Genomic DNA, 13,513 nt, shown 5'->3' on the forward strand with positions numbered 1-13,513 from the left:
CCCAGGCCACTCGGCCCTGCGTGGGTTAAACAAATTCCCTCTGTCAGCGGCCCCCAGTCCGCTGTCTTCTGACTACGCAGTGCTGGCGCCTTGCAGAAATGCCGTCCCGGTCCCGGGGGGAGCCTGGTGCTCAGGGGGAACGGTGGGCGCCGACTCCTGCAGCTCTGCCTCTTCCCCGCGCTGCCTCGATGTCCCCAGCACCTGGCGCGCTCCCGGGACTCGAATCTCACCTCCCTCTCAGGCACTGGGACGGCCAGGCCCTCTGACCTGCGCCCCGCCTCCTCGGCAGGCTGGAGCCCTCAGCCCTGAGACCAGGAAGGCGGAGCAGGGCCATTGCTAGCTTCGCTCTGGCTGTGCAAGCCTCGCCAGATGTTTTTGGGGTCACCGAGTCTGCGGGGTCGGGGAGGCTTCCAACTCCCCCCCAGGACTTCTGGCCGCATGCACAGCTGTCACCCCACCTACTATCCTTCCCCCCAGTTTATTAGCACAGACTCCATTTCTAGCCCAGCATGGTGGTGCATACCCAGACCGGCCTCAAACTTTCTGCGATCCTCCTGCCTCAGCCTCCTGAGGGTTGAGATGACAGGCGTGTGCCACCACGCCCAGCTCTATGATGGGACAAATTTAAGCACTCAGAGCAATAGATGCACAGTTATGTGGTGTACGCGTAAACATGGGAGCAGGGAGGTGGCGTGCCACATGGCCGAGTGTCCTCTTGGGGATGAAGGGATTTTACCTTAACAGGAATGTTTGTATCTTACCATTGGGGCCTTGGGCAATGAGGGGCTCGAGAGCAGAAGGGGAGAAGGGTGTCTACGGCCCCCACACAACTAGGACATTGCCTCTTGATCCTTCGGAAATGTTTCACCAGCTGCCTCTGCGGGCTCCTTTTTCTGCTTTCTTTCCTGGTTAGCAAGGAGGCTCAGTACCTGAAGCAGGGAAGCCCGGTGGCACCAGCAGGACTTAGTCTTTTGGGGTGTGTTTGTTTGTTTTAAGACAGGGTCTTGCTAAATTGCCCAAACTGGCCAAATGTGGTGGTGCACGCCTGTCATCCCAGCACTCAGGAGGCTGAGGCAGGGGGATGGCAGTGAGTTTGAGGCCAGCCTGGGCTACACAGTGAGCTCCAGGACAGCCTGAACTGCATAGCGAGTCCCTATCTCAAAAAAGCAAACCAAAAATCAGAGTTTGACAGAACCCTCCACTTCCTCTGTTCGAGTTCTTGTGGGGTCTTTTTCATCTGACATTGCCCCAGAGGGGTGCAGCGGGCGGAAGTCCCACCTGCACCCCTCACTGAGCACACTGATGGCTTGCGATGTAGCTCAGTGACAGGGTGTGCACCTCCTGCGCCAAAGCCTGGGATTCAAGACCTACCACCACTAGAAATAGAAATTAAGTGAGTAATGCCGCAACTGTACTAATAAAGTAACAATCTGTTGTGCAAATGATACTTTTCAATAGTTCCTGGAAAGGAAACATGTAATATTATTTGCAATATCTTAGTTGCTACAATAAAAATACCTGACCAACCAACCAAAAAAGGTAACAATACTATTTCAATTTTTTTAAAGCAATAATTCCAGCCAGGCGTGGTGGTATATGCCAGTAATTCCAGCATTCTGGGAGGCTGAGGCAAGAAGGTTGCAAATTCAAGGCCAGCCTGGGCAACTTAATGACTTTCTGAGACCTGTCTCAAAATAAAAATAAAAAAGATCTGGGGATGTGGCTCAAGCCCCAGAGCTGGGGGATCCTGTCAAAGGGTATCTGTTACCTTCAGTTACCAAGATTTGTGTAGTAAGCATTCACGGTAATGAGACGGCTAAAGGTTCCTAGCAGAGCCACAGGAAAATTATATGTACTACATAATAACCCTTTTCAAAATAAAATGTATATATGGCACATTACAAATTCAGGAAGAACCTCCCAAAATGCTAATCATGCATGCACCTCTAAGGTGGTGGAATTCATGTTTTCTTTTGTAATCCTCCGTTTTATGACTTTTCTGGAATGACAGAATTTTTAAAATCTGAAGAAAAGGCCTGTTTTCTTTTGATCAGGTAAGGAAGCCGAAGCATTCTCCTGTGAACAAAATAGAGGTGCGGATGTGGTCGGTGGCTGAGGCCAACATTCCAGATGGGATCCCGCCCAGAAGGAGCAGGGACTCAGGGGCCCTCCCACCGCGAAGCAGTGGACAGGGGACAGGGCCAGCACAGCGAGCAGAGCGTCTTTGGTCTTTGATGTCACTGTGGCTGTCAGACTGCACAGTGAGCTGGGAACAAAAGGTCATTTTTGTGCCGGCTGCCGCCAGGCCTGGCTGCAACCTTTTGATTCCCGGCCTGACCCCGCACCCGCACACAAAGACCACATTCCCGCTCCATATTCAGCCCAGGAGAGCAAAAAAAAAAATTTCTCCTTGGCTGGCTTTGTGTTTTGGTGACCCAACTGCTGCAAGAATGGAATTCTGGAAGGACAAGAACAAAAGAGCGATCTTCCACAATCGGTTGTGGAGCCTTTTGGGGTATGTGGGTTACAGATACATTTCCGCTTAACTTTCTTTTTCTTTTCTTTTTTTTTTCCCTCCAAGGAACGCATCTGTGTGATAAAACATTTTAAAAATCAAAAGTAATTTTAAACAGTGGAAATACACCGCTTCCAAACGCAGGCAGCAGTTCCCCGGGCTCAGGAGGCTGCGTTTAAAGAGGCAGCGCCGGGAGCTGGGGCTGTGGCAGGGTAGGGACATCACCCCAGAGTTGACAGCTAAAATTAGCCAGCACTTTGGGGGGGTGGCAGCTCCGGAGTCAGCCCGCTGAGCCATGGCTGGCCACAAGGTCAACTTCACCCTGCAGGTCAGGGTGCCCCAGATTGGCTGGGACACTAAATGTCACCCCACCCAGCAGGGGCAGTCTGGCTGGCCAGATGCCCGGCAGCAGGGGACTTGAACTATGCTGGCAGCCAGCCCCTGACTAACCCGACACCTAGTCCTGACCCGCCGCCATGTCCCTAAGCTGAGCAGACCTGGGGCAGCTCGGAAAGCCTAGGATTGGCTTTCTAGACGTACAGAAAGTCTCAGATTTAGGGTACAGACTGTAGATACTGTCACGATTATTTGACTCCACTATCAAAGCTTTTCTTTTCTTTTTTCTGTACTGGGGATCGAACTCGGGACCTTGCACTTGCGAGGCAGGTGGCAGAACCACTGAGCTAAATCCCTAGCCCCTCCCAGCCCTTTTTTTTTTTTTAGTTTTTATTTGGAGACAGGGTCTTGCTAAGTTACTAAATTACGTAGGCTGGGCTCCAGTTTGGGAACCTCTTGCCTCAGCCTCCCAGAGTGCTGGGATTATAGGTGTGCACCGCCACACCTGGCTATATCCGTTCTTAAAATCAATCAATCAATGCAAAAGAAATTTAGTGGAAGACAGCCTTCTGACAAACAGTGCCAGAGAAACTGGGCATCCATACACAAAGAATGAACCTTAGCCTAATCCTTAATACCTTATACAAAAATTAACTCACAATGGACCACAAATTTACATGTAAAACATAAAACCATATATATATACATTTTTTTTTTTGGTACCAGGGATCGAACTCGGGTCCTTGAGTTTGTGCAGCAGGTGGTGAAACCACTGAGCTAAATGTCTGGCCTCAACATTTTTTAAAATAAAATATTTTCATGATCTAGGGCTAGTCAAGGTTTTCAAATTTGACATCAAAAGCATGACCCATAAAAAATTGAGATACTGGAGCTAGACATAGTGGTGAATGCCTATAATTGAAGCTACTCAGGAGGCTGAGGCAGGAAGATCCCAAATTCAAGCCCCATCTAGAAACTTAGCAAATTAGCAAGACCCTGTCTCAAAATTAAAAATTTTAAAAGGGCTAGGGATGTAGCTTAATGATAGAATCCTTGCCTAGCATGTGTGAGACTGTGATGTTTGGGTTCAATCCCCAATATTGCAACAACAACAACAAAAGTTGATACTTTAGATTTCTTTAAATTAAAAAGTTTTATTCTGAAAGAGAACCTGTTTAGGGAAAGAAATGAAAGGCTACAGAATGGAAGAAAATATCTGCAAACTACACATCCAAAATATTTGCTTCAAGATGTATCCCAGGAGGCCTGGACTATTTTTTGGTTTTGTTTTCATTCAGTTTTTGGTTTTTTGAAACAAGGTTTCTCTCTGTAGCTCAGGCTGCCTTGAACTCACTATGCAGCCCATGATGGCCTCAAACTTGTGGTGATCCTCCTGCCTCAGCCTCCCGAGTGCTAGAATTACAGGTGTGCATCATCACGCCCGGCTGCCTGGGCTATTTTTTAAACTCTCAAATCTCACTAGTAAAACAAAACACAATAATCCAACTCAAAAGGGTGCAAAAGACATGTAGAGACAAATAGGATAAAGACATGACAAAAAAAAACCCATAGAAAATTGTGCAACGTCATGAATGGAAGGGAAACCCTAGCAGCACAAGACTCAGTATATACCTGTCAGAAGAGCTGAAATAAAAATACCCGATGCTGGCAAACCCACAGAGAAACCTTACACTCACTCTTTAGCTTTATTCATTCATAATGGCCCCAAACCAGAAGCATCAAGATGTACTATGTATATGTACCCATTTTCCAAGATGATGATAATTATCATGTATCACAATCATACCAATAAAAAGTTTTTTAAAAAACTGGAAATAGATCATCCTTCAGCAGGTTAATGATTAAATAGACTGCAGTACATCCATGCCATGGAATAGTACTCAGCCATAAAAAAGCATGAACTACTGATATTTAAGCATCTTAAATGAATTTCCAGGGAATTGCTCTGAGTAGAGGAATGGAGCAATTTTAAAAGGTCACACACTATTTAATCCTATTTATTATCATTTTAATTAACAAAATTATAAAAATAGAGAACAGATCATCACTGGCCAGAGCTCACTGATGTGGACCTGAAATAGCTACAGTTACAGAAGAGCAGCTTCCAACATCTTTGCTGAAAAAGAACTACAAGGGGTGATCAAAAATATGATGACTGTTTAACCTTTAAAAATTTTACACATTGGCCAGGGATTTAGCCCAGTGGTGCCGTACCTGCCTCGCGAGCGCAAGGTCCTGAGTGTGATCCCCAGTACTATAAAAAAAAAAATTAACACACTGACACACTGCCATGAATTCTCCCCACTTTGAACACACTCACCCCATCGTCCTTGCCACTTTCTGCAGCAACTCTGGAGTCCTCTTTCCTGAGGGTCTTTAGCTGCCCTGTCCTGGCTGCCTCCATGTTCTGAATGGATTCAAAACGTCTCCCTTTTGTGGTCATTTTGACTTTGGGGAAGAGCAGGAAGTCACACGGTGCCAGATCCGGTGACTAAGGTGGATGAGGACACAGCGTCGTGTGTTTATGAGCTGCCTGTCTGTGGGATGGCGCTCGGCAGCAGCAGTCACTGTATTTGTGACCACACCTGGTAAAGACCCTCAGGACAGAGGACTCCAGAGCTGCTGCAGGAAGCGGTGAGGACGATGGGATGAGTGTGTGCAAAGTGAGGGGAGGATTTTGAGGGGGATTTGGGACTATGTGTTTTTTACTGCAATATTTTTTAAATGTAAACACACAGTTTTTTTCAATCCCGCCTCATGCTCTGCACCTGACTGAACCAGAGTTACACTGTTGCATGAGAGCTTTGTAAGAGTTTACCATTGGAGATGTTGCATAAAGGGTGCACAAGATCTCTGCTTCATTTCTTTGCATATAAACCTATATTACCTCAAAATAAAAATTTTAACAAAGATAATAAATAAATGATATACATCATTTTTAAGGACCATCTACCTCCAGCCACAGGAGCAGCACCGAGTCCCTGGCTCCAGACTCTGGCTTTGTCCCTGACCCTGAGGGCAGGTGTTGCTGCTCTTGTGCTGCCTGTGAGAATCTCCCAGGACTCTGCAGCCTTTTCCCATATTATTGGGGTTAGAGGGGCGGAGCCGGCGCCTTCACACATGCAAACACCCCGAAACAGACCAAGGCTTCACTCTCAGCCAGGAATTTCTGTCTCCATCCCTGGCGAGCCAATCATAGGACGCAGACCACTGGTGACACCAGCCAAGATCCGAGAGGTAGACACACCCCAGTGCATGGAGTCGGCACCCACGCAGCCAGTGGCAGGTGCGGCGGGTGCTCTCCCCACTGGCCCAAGTTCCAAACACACTGCTAGTTAGTTATATGTGAGGTGCTGGGAACAGCACATGATCCCAACTTTATTTGCTTCATTAGTTGGGGTTGTTTCATTTCGTTTTGTTTTGTTGAGACAGGATCTCACTATGCAGTCCAGGCTGGCCTCAAATTCCCAGTGATCCTCATGCCTCAGCCTCCTGAACGCTGAGATTACAGGCAGGGGCCACCACGCCTGGCAGATCACCACTATTTAAAAAGATGTAGGTTAGGGCTGGGGATGTCTAGCATTCAGGAGACCTGGGTGTGAGCTCCAGTACCGCAAAAATAATTAATTGATTGGTTGGTTGACAGATTGGTAAGGCAAAATTAAAAGATGTAGGATTTTCAACACTGAAAGGAAAGACCAACTAAGGACCCTTCTTCTGGCCATTTCTCAGATGGAGAGGACTTAATCCTTTGGCCGACAGAACTGGGCTTTCTGGTTTCTGTAGCTCCAAGAGGGGGTCCTCTGCCTTCATCTTCTAGTATCAGCTTCCCTCCTGTCTGCTCGCCAGAAGTGAGAGCAGAGAGGGTCTTGACTGAGCAGAAAGCACGCATTTCTGAAAGCTCACATTTTTGGAGGACATATTTTCTTCTTAAAATTTTAGTTTGAGGGGCTGGGGATTTAGCTCAGTGGCTTTGCAAGCACAAGGTCCTTAGTTCGATTCCCAGTACCAAAAAAAAAAAATATATATATATATATATATATATATATATATATATATATATATATAAAATTTTAGTTTGAGAGAAGATTCAGCGATTTGGAACAATAAATAATTATTAATTGCTTAATCTGTGCTGTATTACACTGGCTATGTAAAGGGAAGGTGCGGTGCGAGCCTCAGACTCATCCCTGGGGCGGATTGTGAACCATACAGAGTGGTGCTATACAGAGTGGTGATACCGCTGTTATCTGTAACAGCTATAGGCAGAATAAAAGTGTAGAGGGAACTGTGAGCGGTTCAAGGCACTTACAAGGCAGGTGTGGCACCACTGATCTAAATCTCTGGCCCTTGGTTTGGTTTTCTGAGACACTTTGAGGTTCGGTCTGGGCTTGAATTTACTAAGTAGCTCAGGCTGGCCCAGAACTCACAACATCCCTCCTGCCTCAGCCTTCAGAGGGCTGAGGTGTGCACCACCATGCCCCAGCTTGAATTTTCAAACCTTTTATTAGCTCTGTTTTGAGTCAGCCTCAGAATATGCTGGAATCTCTAAATAGCTAAAATGTTGAAGCTCCAAACTGAACACAGATTTAAAAAAAAAAAAAGAAAGAAAAGAGTTTCTAAGGTTCAACAAATGAACATATGCAATGCTGTAGGTCAGGAGCTTGGTGAATTGCTTACTACGTGAAAGAAAGAGCAACCAACTTTCTATTAAGCATGGAAACCTTTAACAGGCTCTATGAGGCTGTAAACTTCCATACTAAAAATGAGACCAAAATGCAGATATTTATAAGTCTAGCTTCAAATTTCCAGCCCAGTAAAATATTTCAAGTATTGGACTTGTATTAAAAATATCTGACCCAGGCCTGGTGGCGCATGCCTGTTATCCCAGCACTCAGGAGGCTGAGGCAGGAGGATCGCTGCAGGACGGGGGCCAGCCTGGGCTGCAAAGTGAGTTCAAGGCTGGCCTGAGCTAAATAGCGAGACACTGTCTCAAAAAAAAATCTGAAACCACAAATAAACCATCGGAAACCACCTGTGGTAACCAGAAAGGTGTGGGTGGAATTCAGCCTGCGCTGGCTTCTGCCCACATTAAAGACTGGAGTCTCAGAATAAAGAAGAAACCCTCACCCTGCTATCTGGGCTGCAAATGGCACAGGACGTAATGCGAGCTCTCGCGAACCGTATTTAGAAGCTTCTGTCCCTTCTCTGCCTTCCACGAAGCTGCTGCACCTTTGAAATTTGGTTTTTGTTTCCTAGAAACAAACGTTCGCAGGGAGCACAATGAATTGGTAATAAACAATTCTGGGAATCTCCCGGGACATCTAAGAAACCCAAGAACACAGCTAGAAGCCGGATCCTGTTTCCGTTGAGACGCCCGTGCACTTTTTCTTTCTTTTTTTTTTTTGCAAAGTTCTGCAAACTAGAGGCCAACACAGCGACGAAAGCGCAGAATCCCCTGGCCTGCCATCCCTCGCTAGGCAAGGCGTGAAAGCGCCCTTCCTGGGTGGAAAGTGTTTATTCAAGAGAAATTTACACATTTATTGTTTTAAAGCGATAATAAAAAAAAAACCTTTCAGACCCTTAAGTAACACTTGGCTCGACAATAAAAGTTGATTAAAGAAAACCTGCAGTATATAAAGTCGGTGTTCTCTTTCCTGCCGGTCCCCATGACCAGGGATCAAAAGAACATTCCCAGCAGAATGGCCGGGGGTCCCGGGGCCTGAATGGCGGGTCGCGTCGTCTGCCGCCCGGCCGGCGCCCTGGAGGCCACACACGCATACGCGCACACACGCACGCCCTCCCTTTCTTGGACTTCAGGAAGCAGCCTTTGTTCCCAGGACTCCCAGCGGGACCCAGTTCCGAAGCCCCAGCCCCTCCAAGTGCGGGCGCCCTGGGGGACGAGCCCCCTTTTCTCCAGCGTCCCACGTGCTGCGCCCTCGGGGCTCCCTGCAGCCTCCCTAAAACAGGGACAGACGCGCGCACGCCCTGGACACGGTCACTGACCCCGGCCGCCGCTGTCATCTCTGCAGCTCTCACCCCGTACCGGGCGCGCGCCCAGCCGCGTCTCTGCCTCCCCAGGCGCACGCCCGCGACAGCAGCTCCCGGGTCCCCGCGCTCCCGCGGTGCTGCACCCGAACACCCCGGGCACCTTTCCGGGGAGCCCGGCCGCCCCCATGCGTCCCTCCCCTCCCCGGCCCCGCGTGCAGAGTCCACGCTCCCGGCGCAGCCCTGCGCCCTCGCCACCCGCGGAGCCGCTCTCACCTCGCGCCCTTTGTCCTCGGCCGCCCGGCCCAGCTGTCCGGCCTGCAGACTGCGCTCCGGGCGCGGGGCGCGCGCAAAGCCCGGAGCTCCGGAGCCCTGGAGGACGCGACCCCTGACACCGCCGACCCCCGCGCTCCACTCTCCGGGTCTTCCGGGCCGCCCGGGGCCTCGGCCAGGAGGGTCTGAGTCGTGGGGCCGCAGGGACTCGGGACAGCCGCGCCTCAAGGCTGTGGACCCTGTCCGCGTCGCCCTGCACCCCGGGACCAAGTCTCGCCTGGCGCCGCGCCTGGGTCCCCGCAGGAGGGAGAGGGACGCGCGCCCGAGTCCTGGCCCGCTCCGCGCTCCCCGCCGTCCCCGAGGGTCGCTCACCCGGATGGCCCCGCGGGGCCGCGCTGCACCCGGAGGACGGAGGTCGCCGTGTCGCGGGGAGGCCGGGAGTGGGGGGCGAAGACGCCACCCGGGGTCCCGGGGTCACGCGGCCCAGGAGAGGGAGCGGAGACGCTGGGCCGGGTCACTGGCGAGGTCGGAGCGGGGAGGGGCGGGGGGTTCGGACTGGGGCGCTTCTGGGGCGGCCGGCGACGGCCGAGGCAGGGTGCCCACCGGGTGCACTCAGGAGGACTGAGCAGCAGCGAGGAGGGCAGCGCTGCCGGGGTGGCCAGGCCAGGGCACAGGGAAGCGAGGAAGACTCAGGAGGCCCCGGAACGACCGGAGGCTCGGAAGGATCGCTCGCGCTCCCTCTCTCCCTCTCTTTCTCTCTCAATCTCTCTCTCCCAGGATCTTTACACTGAGCTCCAACCTCAGCTCTTATTCTATTTATTATTTATAGACAGGGTCTCACTAAGTCCTTAAATTGCCCAGGCTGGGCTTGAACTTGCAATCCTCCTGCCTCAGCCTACCCAGAGTGCTGGGATTTCAGGCCTGCATAACCATGTCCTGCTTCATCTTTTGTAAAAAGCAAATATCAGGGCCTCTGTGTTTCAGAAAGCGAGAGCAAGAGAACCAACTTGAGGAGCTGCCCTGGGCTCTCTGGCTCCTCACCAGGACCCCCTGCGAAGGCCTGTGCCACCTGACAACCAGGTGTCCCCTGCAGAGGGCGACGGCCGGCCAGCCCGCAACAGGCAGAACTGTTACCTGAAGAAATCACAGATCTCCAAGGTGTCTGGCAGCGCTGTCTTTTTCCTTTCCTTGGAAGTACTTTAAATACAAAGCACTGGAGTAGAGAAAGGGCTCTGCAGAGCGAATTTGGGCCAAACAAAGTCAGAAAAGATGGAGCTGGGGATTTAGCTCAGTGGTTCTGCCGCCTGCCTGGCAAGCGCAAGGTCCCAAGTTCGACCCCTAGTACCAAAAAAGAAAAGATGTACAAGCCACAGCACAGAGCACACTCCCATGAGAAAACAAGCAGCCTCTTGGAGCCAAAATGGAACTGTGGTTTCAGTGTTGGGGACTGAACCCAGGGACCTCTAACTGAGCTACATCCCCAGCACTTTATTTTGTTGTTTTATTTTATTTCATTTCATTTTGAGACTTGCTAAGTCACTAGGCTGCCCAGGCTAGACATGAACTTGTGATCCTCCTGCTTCAGCCTCACAGAATGCTGGAATTACAGGCATGCACTTTTCCTGGCTAAGACGGAACTTTTTAGAAGTGGGAAGAGCCTGGGATATAGCACAGTGGGCTAGGAAGTGTGCAAGGCCCCAGGTTCCATTGCCTGGCAGGAGGGAGGAGAGGGAGGGGAGGGGGGTCCCTACTTAGCTCTGGGCTGTACAAACAAAACCAAACAAGCAGCTTAGTGAATGCTGCTCACAGGCCACCGTTGGTTTGCCCCCCACTGTTATGAGAGAAAGGCGTTCTCTCAATTACTTCATTAAAAGCCACAGATACAATTTGGCTCAACAACAACAAAACAAAGCGAAGATGATGCTGCATTTAGGGGAAGAGTCCCGGTGTGGCGTCCTGTACACTTCAGGCGGCCGTTACAGAGACCATGGAGAGAAATTAAATCCTGTTTTTGAAGACCTGGCGTGAATTTTAGAAACGCATAGACTCCTCCCAACTAGTAATTAACAAGAAATGAGGTTTCATGGAGAGGCTCTTTATTATTTTCTACGTTAAGAATCATGGTGACGTAAACACCAAACACAAATACAAATGATGCAATTTGTGGAGCTGAACCTGACCCCCTAACTTTCTGTCTTTATTGAATTTGAATGAGTGATTTTGAGATATATTCTCAAAGGAAGGGAATCCAGCTGGTTTAAGGATTTCCTTTTTTAAGGGGCTTTGTTCTTTGGTCTTTTCTTTTTTCTTTCTTGGTACCAGGAACTGAACGCCAGGCCCTGCGCTTGCAAGGCACGCGCTGCACTGCTGTGCCACACCCCTAGCCCTCAAGCTGGTTTAAATGTTGCTGGTGAGAATGGAGCAGTATAAACATGGTGTGCAGCCAGCAAAACGCAAAGTGGCTGCTGGGTGCTGCCAGGTCATCCCTCTGCCACACTGTCCTGCAGAATCACACCTTGCAGTCCGGCACACACACTCGCCCTCTCCTGCACACACACACATCTCACACATTTTCCCCTTATATCTATTCCTGTGCTCGCAATGATCCTTAAACTCACACCTACTTCCACAAATGCACATGGCATGCGTGCTTAGGTATGTGCATAAGTGCACACACACGTGGCTTTTTCACTTATATCCATGTCTCTCAACATGAGTTTCTTTCCACGAGCACCAAAATTCCCACTCTCACAAGCACACACACAGTGTCACACAAACATCTTAATTCATGCATTCCTGTTGCACTGTATGTTTCTTGCAGATGCAGTTCTCATCTTTTTCTTTCTCCGTACATGTATTTGCACACGACTCCAGCCAAATACCATTTCCTTCTCTTGTGCATTTGTATGTTTGTGTATCCCATCACACACACGTACACCTGCAGACTCCTTCCTTTCCTGCCTTTGCACAAGTAGCCTTTTCTCCAAGTCACATTCATCCCAAGCTACCCTGCGGAGTTGGGGAGCCTTTAGAAGCACCCATCTGTGTACCTCAAGCAGTTTAGAATCATTTTTTACTTTCCCACTTGTTTCCATGTCAAACAGGCTTCTCAGTGGTGCTTAAAGTTAATTCTCTCACAATAAGTATCTCCACGCCAAGTGGGGCAGTGCATGCCCGTGATTCCAGAGCCCTGGGAGGCTGAGGCAGAAGAATCGAAACTGAACCCAGCCTTAGCAACTTAATGACTTAGTGAAACCCTGTCTCAAAATAATTTTTTTTTAAAGGAGTGGGGATACAGATCAGTGTGAAGCCCCTGGGTCCAATCCTCAGAACTGGGGAAAAGAAAAGAACGAATGTCTCTATAAACCGCAACTCGGCTGTGCGGCTATCCAGCACTTCCAGAGGAAAGGTTTCTCCCGCGCAGGGAAAGGCTTGACCCCAGGTCTCTTGCATGTCCCAACACAGGCAAGGGCAGGGACGCTGGCGTTCCTAATACAATACGCATTCTCGGTGCTCAATGCCGGAACCGAACCGCGTGGTGCCGCAGTCTGGAGGTGGTGGCCTCTGCTGGCCGGATCCCTGCACCCTGCTGGTCCATAGACTGAAACCCAGCCGCCCACCCCTTGGCACCCGGCCACCCCAGCACAGGCCCCTGCGGCCGGCTCCCTGAGGGAAGCGGCGCCCCCTGCTGGGCAGTCGGAGAACATGACGCCCGGAATCCCGATGCTCTGCAGATGGGAAAACAGCCGCTAAGAAAACTAAGTCTTCGGGCGATGCGATACTGAAAGGCTCACAGGGGCAAACCGCTTGTGGTACAGTTCATAGAGGCAGTGCGTGGCAGGTGAACATTTATTTTGGTTTGGTTTGGTTTTCTGACACAGGGTCTCGCTAGGCAGTTCAGGGTATCCTAAACTCACTATGTAGTTCAGGCTGGCCTTGAACTCACGAAGATCCTCCTACCTCAGTCTCCCTGGTGCGGGATCACAGGCGTGCGCCACTACACCTGCCTTGTTTTGTTTTGTGAGACAAGGTCCTGCTATGTAGCCCAGGTTGGCCTTGAACTCACAGCCTCCCTGAGTGCTTTGGAGGAGTTAGTTGAGTTTTCGTGTGGCTGCATCAGAGAGACCAGTGCAACAAATAGGACATGATAAAGTCAGGGGCTCCTGCGAGCCTAGACACAGCCCCTATCCACTAGCAGCCGGCCGAGTTATGGGGAAGACAGTGGCAGGAAGTGACCGGTGTACAGGGACAAAATCCTAACAAGTACCAGGATCCAAAGTACACTGACAGATCTCGGGCTTCAGAAAGACTTCTCTGGCACATCCTGGCGTGGCGGCGCACCCTTGTGATCCCAGCATCTGGAAGGCAGAGGCAGGAGGA

At 50.2% G+C, this 13,513-nt stretch overlaps 1 protein-coding gene across 2 annotated transcripts in view; it reads right to left on the reverse strand.

The window, feature by feature from the left end:
- Greb1 (growth regulating estrogen receptor binding 1) overlaps window positions 1–9,595 on the reverse strand; it is a 76,203-nt gene extending 66,608 nt beyond the window's left edge. Inside the window, exon 1 of one of the 2 annotated variants that reach the window (XM_087199695.1) lies at window positions 9,506–9,595. The gene's annotated coding sequence lies outside the window, so the exon portion shown is untranslated. Of the gene's footprint in view, window positions 1–9,136; window positions 9,269–9,505 lie in introns of those variants that run through there. The other variant, XM_087199696.1, reaches the window with a different exon arrangement.
- Window positions 9,596–13,513: the final 3,918 nt, after the last annotated feature.

Source organism: Heterocephalus glaber, unplaced genomic scaffold (genome assembly GCF_053883595.1).
Source record: "Heterocephalus glaber isolate CG9 unplaced genomic scaffold, H.glaber_assembly_v1.0 deba00001724, whole genome shotgun sequence".
In the NCBI taxonomy this organism is placed as follows: Eukaryota; Metazoa; Chordata; class Mammalia; order Rodentia; family Bathyergidae; genus Heterocephalus; species Heterocephalus glaber.